Below are 9808 nucleotides of genomic sequence, written 5' to 3'. Positions count from 1 at the left end.
AGAGTTGAGTTGGAGAGTGAGACATAGGAAACATGTTGAAAAGGAGCCAGGTATCCCTGAGCACAGAATTGCTGAACAAGATCTCCAGACTTGATTGCCATTAAAGCCAATGTTAGAAGTAGGTGCTAGGATATGAAGAGTATGTTGGTGTACATGACACCTTACTGGGCATTAAAAGATATATGGTCTTTGTCAAATCTCACTCATGAATCTGTTCCATACGCCTCTGTCATTCACAGACAAGTTATATGGTGTTCGTGCTTAGGGATCATTCCAGATCTTCCCCAAATTCACCTATTTAAAATCCATAAGAGCTTGTATTGAGATATCTTGCTTGTATCTGATTCACTGAAGACCAGTCTCACAGCCCAAAGCAAGCAAGCATTGCTCAGGTCATAAAAGCAGTGTAAGAACTTGGGTGCTGAGGCCAGACTAAGCTACAGCATCTCATTTTGGAGTTAAGATTCCTTGCCTGTTAAATGGGAGCACCAATGTGTGTTGTAGGACTGACCATGTGAGGGACCTATATATTAGTAATAGATAATAGATGGATATTGGACAGTACTAGCGATAGATGGTTATTGTCAAGGATTGAGTCTATAGAAGAATAACTTGGGAGAAGCACTGGATTGCCTGTGGTTAGAACTGGGATATGTATGTGCCCAGTACAGTGACTTACAAATAGTAAGCAATTAATTACTGCATTAAAAGAAAATCATTCTATGTTTATGCAACTGGTAAATTAAATGCAATATATCATTTAGAAATCAATGTCCAATTTGGAGAGTTTGTTGCCAGGATGATGAGTAGACAAGCTGAACAAAACAGAGCAGATAGGGCCCCTTACATCTATATCATGGTTCCATCACTTAGCTATCACATGACGAATGTCTTTGCATCTCTGATTCCTCAAATAGACAACAGAATAGCAGTCTGGAAGCTATACTTGTATGCTTATGTTTGTAACAATTTCACTCAAAATGCTAAAGATGGAAGTAAATTATTGATGGATGAATAGATAAATAAAGCATGGCTTACAAGTATACTGCTACAAAAGCTTAAAAAGAAGTTTTGATGCATGCTATAATATGGATGGACCTTGAGGATATAACGCTAAGTGAAATAAGCCAGACACTAAGGATAAGGTCTGTGTGATTCTACTTGTATGAAGTTCCTAGAAAAAAGAAGTTTATAAATATAAAGAGTAAGGAGTAATTGTCAATCTTTTGGGAAGGAAGAACATGGATTAATATATCAATATAATTAATTACAGAGTGGTTAATAGATGTAGAGTTTGGTACTGCAAGATGAAAGGGGTTCTTACTGAACAATGACATCAATGATGGGGAGTCACTGTGACAGTATCTTATATGATTTATCCCAGTACCGGACATGGAAGTATAAGCCAAAAATTATTTTACTAAAAAACAAAAACAAAAGCAAAGCACCCAATAACCAGAATTTCTTCAAACTTACAACTACTGGCTCTGATCTAAGATTGCTAGGGCTAAAAACAGATCTGTAGTTTCCAAAACTTGAAATGAATAGTTAGGTCCTTAGCAAGAGAAGATACTGATCTGAGCCAAGGTGGATGCGTGCATCTCATATTATATCACAGAACACAAGAGCCAGCAGGAAGCTTCAAAGAAGAGGAACCACAGGGACATGGAACCTGTCTCAAAAGAGAGCCAGGGAACAATTAGGCACTATTCCCGCCATGGAGGGAGGTTGGTAAGTCCTATGGAAGTCTCGTCCCTTGAAATTCAGCTCTGACCTTCAGTCAGTGATTGTCCCTTGCTCTAAACACCCTTCTCAGGTCTTCATTCACTTGCATGTGACTTTTCCCTGAAGCCAACACACTTGGAAAATTTGTTCATCTTTATAAAATATGGTGCCACCAAGAAAAAATATAAAGACTAATATTTCCTAAACCACTGAGATGGTTCAGTACCTGTCAGGTTTCTAAGGACAGTCACATTCCTGGACATTCCAGAGCCTTCAATAGTTGGGGCTACTTAAGGTCAGGCATCATTTTCATTTGAGCTCAGCCTCAGTCAGTTTGCTCTTTCTGCTCCCTCACACTATCCCTACAAGTCTGGCCCCATGTCCTCCTACTGATCTAAAATATTCCAGTTTTTAATTAGTTCCAGGCCAGTCAATGTGACTGCTCCATCTGCACAATGCATTTGTGCCAATTCAAAGTCTGAAGTCGATGAATTAATAGAGCCAACTGAAGACCTGTTGAAGGAGGCAAAGGAGCCACACTGCTGCTGGAAAATCAGCATGAAGTACCTGCCAGCACCAGGGCCCTTTCCAAGCCAGGCTGAACCAATGGGTCTTTTATGAAAGACCTGTTGAATTCCATATTCTTCCCCAGCTTCCCTCTTAAATCCTAGTGCTGGGGGAGGCAAGCTCCCCTTAGTCTGGGATGCTGTCCTTCCATCACTAACATCACTGGCTCAGTACATGTGAGCAAGTGTTGTGGCCAAAATTGAGCCAGAGCCAACAGAACGGAGAAAAATAATTAATGCAGGTAGAGTCCATTCTCAATAGGCTGCCTTGTTTGTCACAGAAACACAGAGCCAAGCCCTACTGAAGTTATGGCTCAGTTTGGCCTGCTTAATGGCCATGGGAATTTTTGCATTCAAAATATCCCTTAGTAATATTCCTTTCAAGTTCTTAACATAAAGAGAAGAAAACAGAATGGAGTCTCATTAGACTTGTGTGGAACAAACTAAATTTTCCAACTTTAAGCTTTAATATAGACATAATTTCATAAATAAATCCTATGTGTGTATGTGTGCTACACATACACATAAGCATTGTACACACACTGAGTGACTGCCATAAATGAGGGCAAATGAGAAATTTCAACAAAACACTCTTTAGTAATGAGTGACATAAAGATACATAAGTGAAGCTTCCTAGCCAATAAAACTTCTGTTGTCATGATCCTATAGGCAGCCCACTAATTTTCATTAAAAGACCATGAAATGGCCTGAAAAGAATATGGAATGATGTGCACCATGACCATCCTTGTGTGGCTGTCACTAGGTAACTAGGTGGATGGCCCTGCCTTTTCTAAGCTTGGAAACTATTTATATGCTCTGTGGGTGAACTTCTCTTCCATGGTTTCTTTAATGCTGCTCTCATCTCTGAGGGCAAATTGCATGTCTGACCCCACAGCTACACCGTCCTATGCCGCTGGGTTCTTTCTGAGCTCAAACTGGTTGGCTCACCCTTCTCATTTGGGAATTGTACACTCTCCCAGTCTGGCATGTTTGTAGAGCCTAGTTGAGAGATGAGGAAAAAGCATAGTCATTCTCACTGAACTGAATAAAACAAGCAGTCAGGAGATGACTTGCCACTAATCCTTCATGGAGGAAAAGAAGTGAAACAAAAACTCTTTGTGCTCCAGAGAGTTCAGGGCTAGGATCTAAGGTTCGCATCAGTCAGACATTCCCTGAGTCTCCTCTCCTGGGTTCTTTGGAACCTGCTTGAATTGCTCCTGAACTTTGCCCACACCTGACTCTCAGAAGCAACATGCTGTCTTACAGACTTAAGGATTCATACAGCTGCTCCTTTCCCCAGAGCCTGCCATAGACTTTTTTTAGTGTTAGACAACAGATGCCTCTCTTGACCAACAGGTCTGCTTGCAGATGAAGAGTCTCATCCTGAAGCTGGATGTGTTTATCATGAAGAATCAGGTAGGAAGACAGAAATCTTCTGCTGGGATTAGCCTGTCCTAAGGAGGAAAGGGGAGAAAAAGAAAATCGGAAAGGGGGTGATTTCCTTCACCTTGCCTGAATTATCCAGGCTTAACTATGACCAGTGTTGCTGACCAGGCCTGTCAGTTAAAACTAAACACATTTCACAAGGGCAGCCAGCCAAAACCATAAATTCTGCCAAAAATTAAACATTGCTGAAGGTCTGCCTAGCTTCAACATATCTATGCCAGCTCTGAAGTGTACACGGTGTGGAGGATGAGGTTCTGCGGGATCACTGTAGATATAGTCTATAGGAAGGGAGGGGCTCATTAGACCTAAGGGATCTCTAAATTTAGGGGAGGGTCCTGGTTTCATTCTTTCTCTCCTAGGAAGTAGCAAACGTAAGGTTGAGTGAGGGCTTAACAACTTTAACCTGGTACTATGCATATCTGAATGTCTTTGTGGAGGGGAGTTTTCAAAGACCCTAGACATTTTGTGGGGGATTGGGGATGGGGGGGAGGGAAGACAAAGGTGGGGAAGAGAGGGTACAGAATTGCAGGAAGGCTGCTGGTTACTACTAAAGAGGTTTGAGATTACAAGTGAGAGCAGAGGATCTGCTTTCCAGGTTTGGCTTGAGAAAAGATAAACAGTTGCTTTGTTTCACTCCCTATTTTAAAATTAGGTGAGGCCTAACAGTATCTCATAATGACACCATATTTGTGGATTATACATCCCAGGTCTGGCATGACACCATGACATTTGGAAGCCATGTGGATGTACCCAATGACTGAGGAATGTGAGATCCATAAATAAAAGGGTGTCCATCATCTAAGAATAAATACATGTGCATATTTTACTGCTTTTATTTAACAAATAGTTTTGAGGGATTTCTATGTACTAGTTCTGAGACTAAAGCAATTAACCATTCTCGCCATGCTCTGAAATCTTCTTGGAAAATTCTGATGAGAAAATAGGTAGCATCAGAGGGGGCAGGGGGTGGGGGATGGGGAGAGGAGAAGTTCTATTGGAAGGACAAGCGCAAGACTGTATTGGGACTATAGAAGGTATCTTATTCCATTTAGGAGGCATCTTAGACGTGAAAGTATTATCTAGAAGAATCTGAAGGGTTATGGAAGTCAATTTAATGATAGAAAAGGAAATGGAGTCTTCTGAGCTTAGAATATAGCACCAACACACACACACACACACACACACACACACACACACACACACACACACACACTTGTTAGCAAGTTTGTAGAATATGAAGACACTTGAACAGCACATGGAGGAAGAAAGGGACACAGTCAATGCTAAGACTAAGACATTAGAGGAATTTTTCAGGAGAAAAAATACCCTCATGATGGTATATGATGGGTCCCAAGAACAAGGAGAAAGACAATGTTATCAAAGCCCCATAGCCATGTTTGTCACCCACAGTCTATTCTGATTTTGAATTCCAATGAGCTGTGTTTTGAAGAACAGTCTATGAGATCTCTCCATTGCTGTCCTTAGTGGGACAGTAACTGATATGAACTGGATTCGTTGGGTTTTCCTCCTCATATAACTAAGGATCCCTAAGTAATCTAAGTCTTCTTGATGAGTTGTTATATAACTCATTTCTTTATTTCATTCATAGGAGAGTACTAACCCTCTAAATTACCAGCCTTAGTTTACAAGTGCGTTCTGAGAAAGAAACTTACTGCTGTTGTTTCTTCCACACCTGCTTGAACCAAGTCAGCCTGGCGAAGTCTATTCTGATACCCCACCGTCTGAAGAGATGCTATGGACAAAGTGTTCCATGGTAAAGGGCACTGTGATCTCACAGCTGGAAGTCATCATTTGAATGATGCCACAGTGACCCTAGGCCATGCTCTACATATCCTTCACTTTAACTGCTTTCCACTCAGCTCCTAACCTGGAGGTCCTGGAAGGAGCTACTTTTAAATTATGTAAATTATGGCAATTTAATTAGGTGTTCAAGATGGAATCTGGGTCAGAAACAATTACAGAAAAGATTGGGATTTCTGGGTAGAGATGGTTACCAGCTTCTATCTATGAACCTGCTCTTTCATGTTTCTTTATTGAAATTCATATGAGTCAAAAGGGGGTAGAGAAAACGCCATGGCATGGGCATGACTGCCCATCCTACGGGACATGTAGCACAGAGCTCTAGCTGGGTGCATTCTCACTCTATGGGAAATTTTCTGTAAAACCTGTCTGGGAAGTGGCAGTGGTCTTGCTGAGAGGCCCCTCTTCATGTTCTGGTAACTAAAAATGCCTCAGTTTATTAAGTCATTAAGAAGTTAATATGCCAAGATATGAAACCATCTTTCTTTTTTAACAGTTATAAGCTTTATTATAAAAAATTATAAACAAAACTACCTCATTCACTTTCAAAATGCCAAATTTACTGTGCTCTTTAAATTTTTGTGGGGTGCAATTGTCCCAACATGATTAAAAGCAAATTTTTGTTATTGCTTGTTAATTGTAAAAATATATGGGTTTTGTTGTGATACTTTCATACATGTATAGAATGCATCTTGATCACAGCCATACCATCTCTGTCTTGTTCTCTGTCATTCTCTGGTAGCATTCCTCTTCCTTTGTTAGTCTATGGGTGGATATGATCATTCTCATCATGACATTGAGATTTTAGGGCTCTTCCCATTTCCTGTAGGTCCCTGTGTCTCCATGTAGTTAACATGAGCTTCTCCACAAAATGGCTGTCTCAGAGCCACTGCCCTTGTAAAAATGGAGTTTTGCTTTCTGTTGTGTAAGTACAGCGTGCCTACCAATTGCAGCACTGGATAACTCAAAAGCCAGATATATCAGGACTTCTCTGTGATCACACCAAAGTAATACTTACTCTGTCCTGTAGTTAAAGATGCAAGATGAAGAGAATCCAGCGCCAATGCTTGAGAGTCATAGCACATTTTAAAATATACATGTTTTTTGAAGCATGGTCTCTTCTACAGTGATGTATCTTTCAGCTCATAAAGCTGTTCCCTCTCACCATCATGATCACTCTCTTCATTTCCATCTAGAATACTCTGTTCAGCAGAGTACCCACCATGCACATATGGTTATTTAAATATAAACTGCTTAAAATTAAGTGGAATTAAAAAATTAGTCATGCATAGCTCAGATGCCCACTAACTGCACATGACTGGCTTCTAGATGGACATAGCAAACGTTTCCATTATCTCAGATACTTCTGCTACACAGGCAGGAGTAAGAGGATTCTTTTAGTAAAATGTCCTGAAATTGAGCACTTGCCCTTTGTCCCATATCGTTGCCTTGCTTTAGCTTTCATGGAATATGAAGTATGTTCCTGAGGAATGTGTCACCATTCTATCTGTTACATGTTTGAATATGTGTTCTTTGTAAATTTGCTGGCATATGCTTCTCACTCAACAAAGGATGATTCTTATACCATCTTATTTAGAGCCTCTTCTCGTCTGCAGGCACCTCAGAAGCAGAATAAAGACACAGTTGAGTGAACAGATAGATTTTCAAGAGTCCCTCCCCCCATCCTTTTCTTCCCTGAAGGCCTCCAAACATCTTCTGTCTCATTGCTCCAATTTCCCATCCCAATGGCCACCTTCACTTGAGCTTGGTGTTTGCAGGCCCAGAGAGATTCTCTGGTTAAATATTTCCAAATGTCATGAAGGTTGGAGGGGTAACCACGTGACTCCATAGGCTGTAGAGGGAAACAATGCAACCGTCTATGTGTGCACCCATTATTTGCCTTGTATCAGGTCAGTTCCACTCCTTGCAGAGGGCCCTGGCACTTTCACTCCAGAACCACCCCCTCATGTGTTTCTGTGACATCACTGCTGTGTTGCAAATTGCCATTGTTCTCCTCTCCACTCAGTTGCCTGCTAGTGAGCCATGACTTGCCTGTTAATATCTCATGATTTGAAAGAACACAGCTTGTCTAAGGTTTTCTGTGTTTTGCCATCTCATCTTATTCTTCTGTCCTTGTCTCCAAACATGTTAGTCAGTTACAACAGGACAAAGCTAGAAATTATATCCTGTGGTGGTGGTTCTTAACCTTCCTAATTCTGTGGCCCTTTAATGCTCATGTTGTGGTGATCCCCAATTATAAAACTATTCTTGTTGCTACTTCACACTGTAATGGTGCTACTGTCATAAACTGTAATGGGGATCTCAAACCATTGGACCTAGGACATAGAGTTAAGAAGAAAAGACTTTAAGCCACGTATTGTAAATCTGTCTTCAGGTGGTGAAATTTTTAATTATGTCTCTTGCACAAGGAGAGCAGGCTGAACTGTAAAGTAGATAGATACATTCATAGATACATGAAGCAACCTATAGTAGTATGGATAGTTGTTGTTCTGTGTAGCAGGCTTTCTTTGGGGCCACCAACCAGCTCCCCAATCCTGACAGGGACACATTATTAATTACAAATGCTCAGCCTTAACTTATGCTCCTCTCTGGCTAGTTTCTTAAACTTAGTTTGACCAGGTTCTCTTTACCTACATTTTGCCTCCAGGCTTTTGCTTTCATTCTGTATGTCCTGCATTTCCTGTTTCTTCCCTATCTGGCTGGCTGGCAGCTTCCTGGCTGGCCCCAGGCATCTCCTTCTCTTTCTCCCTTGTTCACTTTTCTCTTCTTCCTCCAGCCTGGAGTCCTCTTACTACTTACCCTCTCTGCCTGCCAGCCCCACCTATCCCTCTACTGCCCAACTATTGGCTATCAGCTTTTTATTAGACAGATAGGGTGCTTAGCACACAAAGCAACACACATTTTTACATTGTTAAACAAATGCAACAGAAACAAATACAATGCATCTTTACATAGTAAAACAAGTGCAGCATAAACAAATGCAACACACCTTTACACAGTTAAATTGATATTTCACAACAATTTTGTACACCCACAAAAATATATATTGGGTTAATAATTACCCAAGGTGAGATTGAAGAGAACATCTCCTCAAATGCTCAATTTAAGTAAAGAACAACTTGCCATAAGGAGAGGTCAAATGTTGTGGGAAGCCACAGCCCCAAGGTGGAGCCTGGCTGGATGCCAGGTAGTCCAAGCTTAGCTGTAAACAAGCCTTATTTGGAAGTGCTTGATGAATCTGGTGTGCTTCCTCCTTCTGTGGCCTATCCGGGATCTCCACGTGGCATGAGCTGATTGGGCAGTGAGCGCATATTTAAGGGCTTGCTGGGGATGGGAGGAGCAGAAGAAGATTGTTCAAGGTTCCTGAATAAACTGCTTAAAGAAGAGTCCGAGCGTCTTCCTTGTGTCTTCCTTGCTGGTCGAGGTGGTCGTGACAAAATGTCCCTCTGAAAAATGAGCTAAGTGGGGCTCCATACCCCAAAGAGCCTCCTGAACATGTACTTGCAGCCACAGGCACACATCCTGATCCTAGTTTACAAAACTGTTCAATAAAGCAGAAATGGTGAGTTTTGATATTCATTTGTAAAGACAAAGACAAATTCCTTAAAAATGTAATATAAAGGTTGTTTTTTTTCAATGAACATAAACATAAGTGTATTAAAATGCCAACCTATCAATTCAGCAAAATATTTTAAAAAGTAATCGAGTTCAGCCCTGGTTTATTCTTTAAAATCCACATCTGTTTAAGAATGCGTATCTCTAGTAATGTGTCAGAATGGGATCTCAAATGAGAACAAACATTTGAACCAACTCACATCTGTTCTGGTTTTAGGAAAGGCACATCTTAAAACTCAAGAAGAGGATTACTCTGACATGATAAAACATACATTATTTGGCATGTAAATAAATGCCAAACAAAGCTTCTCTTCAGAGTGAAGCTTGGCTAATAGTACATGAAACATGTTAAACCACAGGTCAATCAGGAAACCCAGGTTTCTTATTCGCTGAGCTTCTTGAAGGCTTTCATATGGTAATACACACAGGAATTTCTAAGATGCTGTTTGTTCTTAATTATCATTAATCCTCATCCTCCTCACCTAGATGCTTTGAAACTCATTTATCTCATAAAAGAACTTTCACTGTTAACATAACATGAATCTCCTTTGTTCTGGAAAATTCAGCCACTGCCATGGGACTGTAGAACTCAGGAGGCTGTGAGTGCTGTAAAG

This window comes from Phodopus roborovskii, unplaced genomic scaffold, assembly GCF_943737965.1.
Source record: "Phodopus roborovskii unplaced genomic scaffold, PHOROB, whole genome shotgun sequence".
In the NCBI taxonomy this organism is placed as follows: Eukaryota; Metazoa; Chordata; class Mammalia; order Rodentia; family Cricetidae; genus Phodopus; species Phodopus roborovskii.
The sequence above is the reverse complement of the archived record's forward strand: the minus strand, read 5'-3'. Positions refer to the sequence as shown.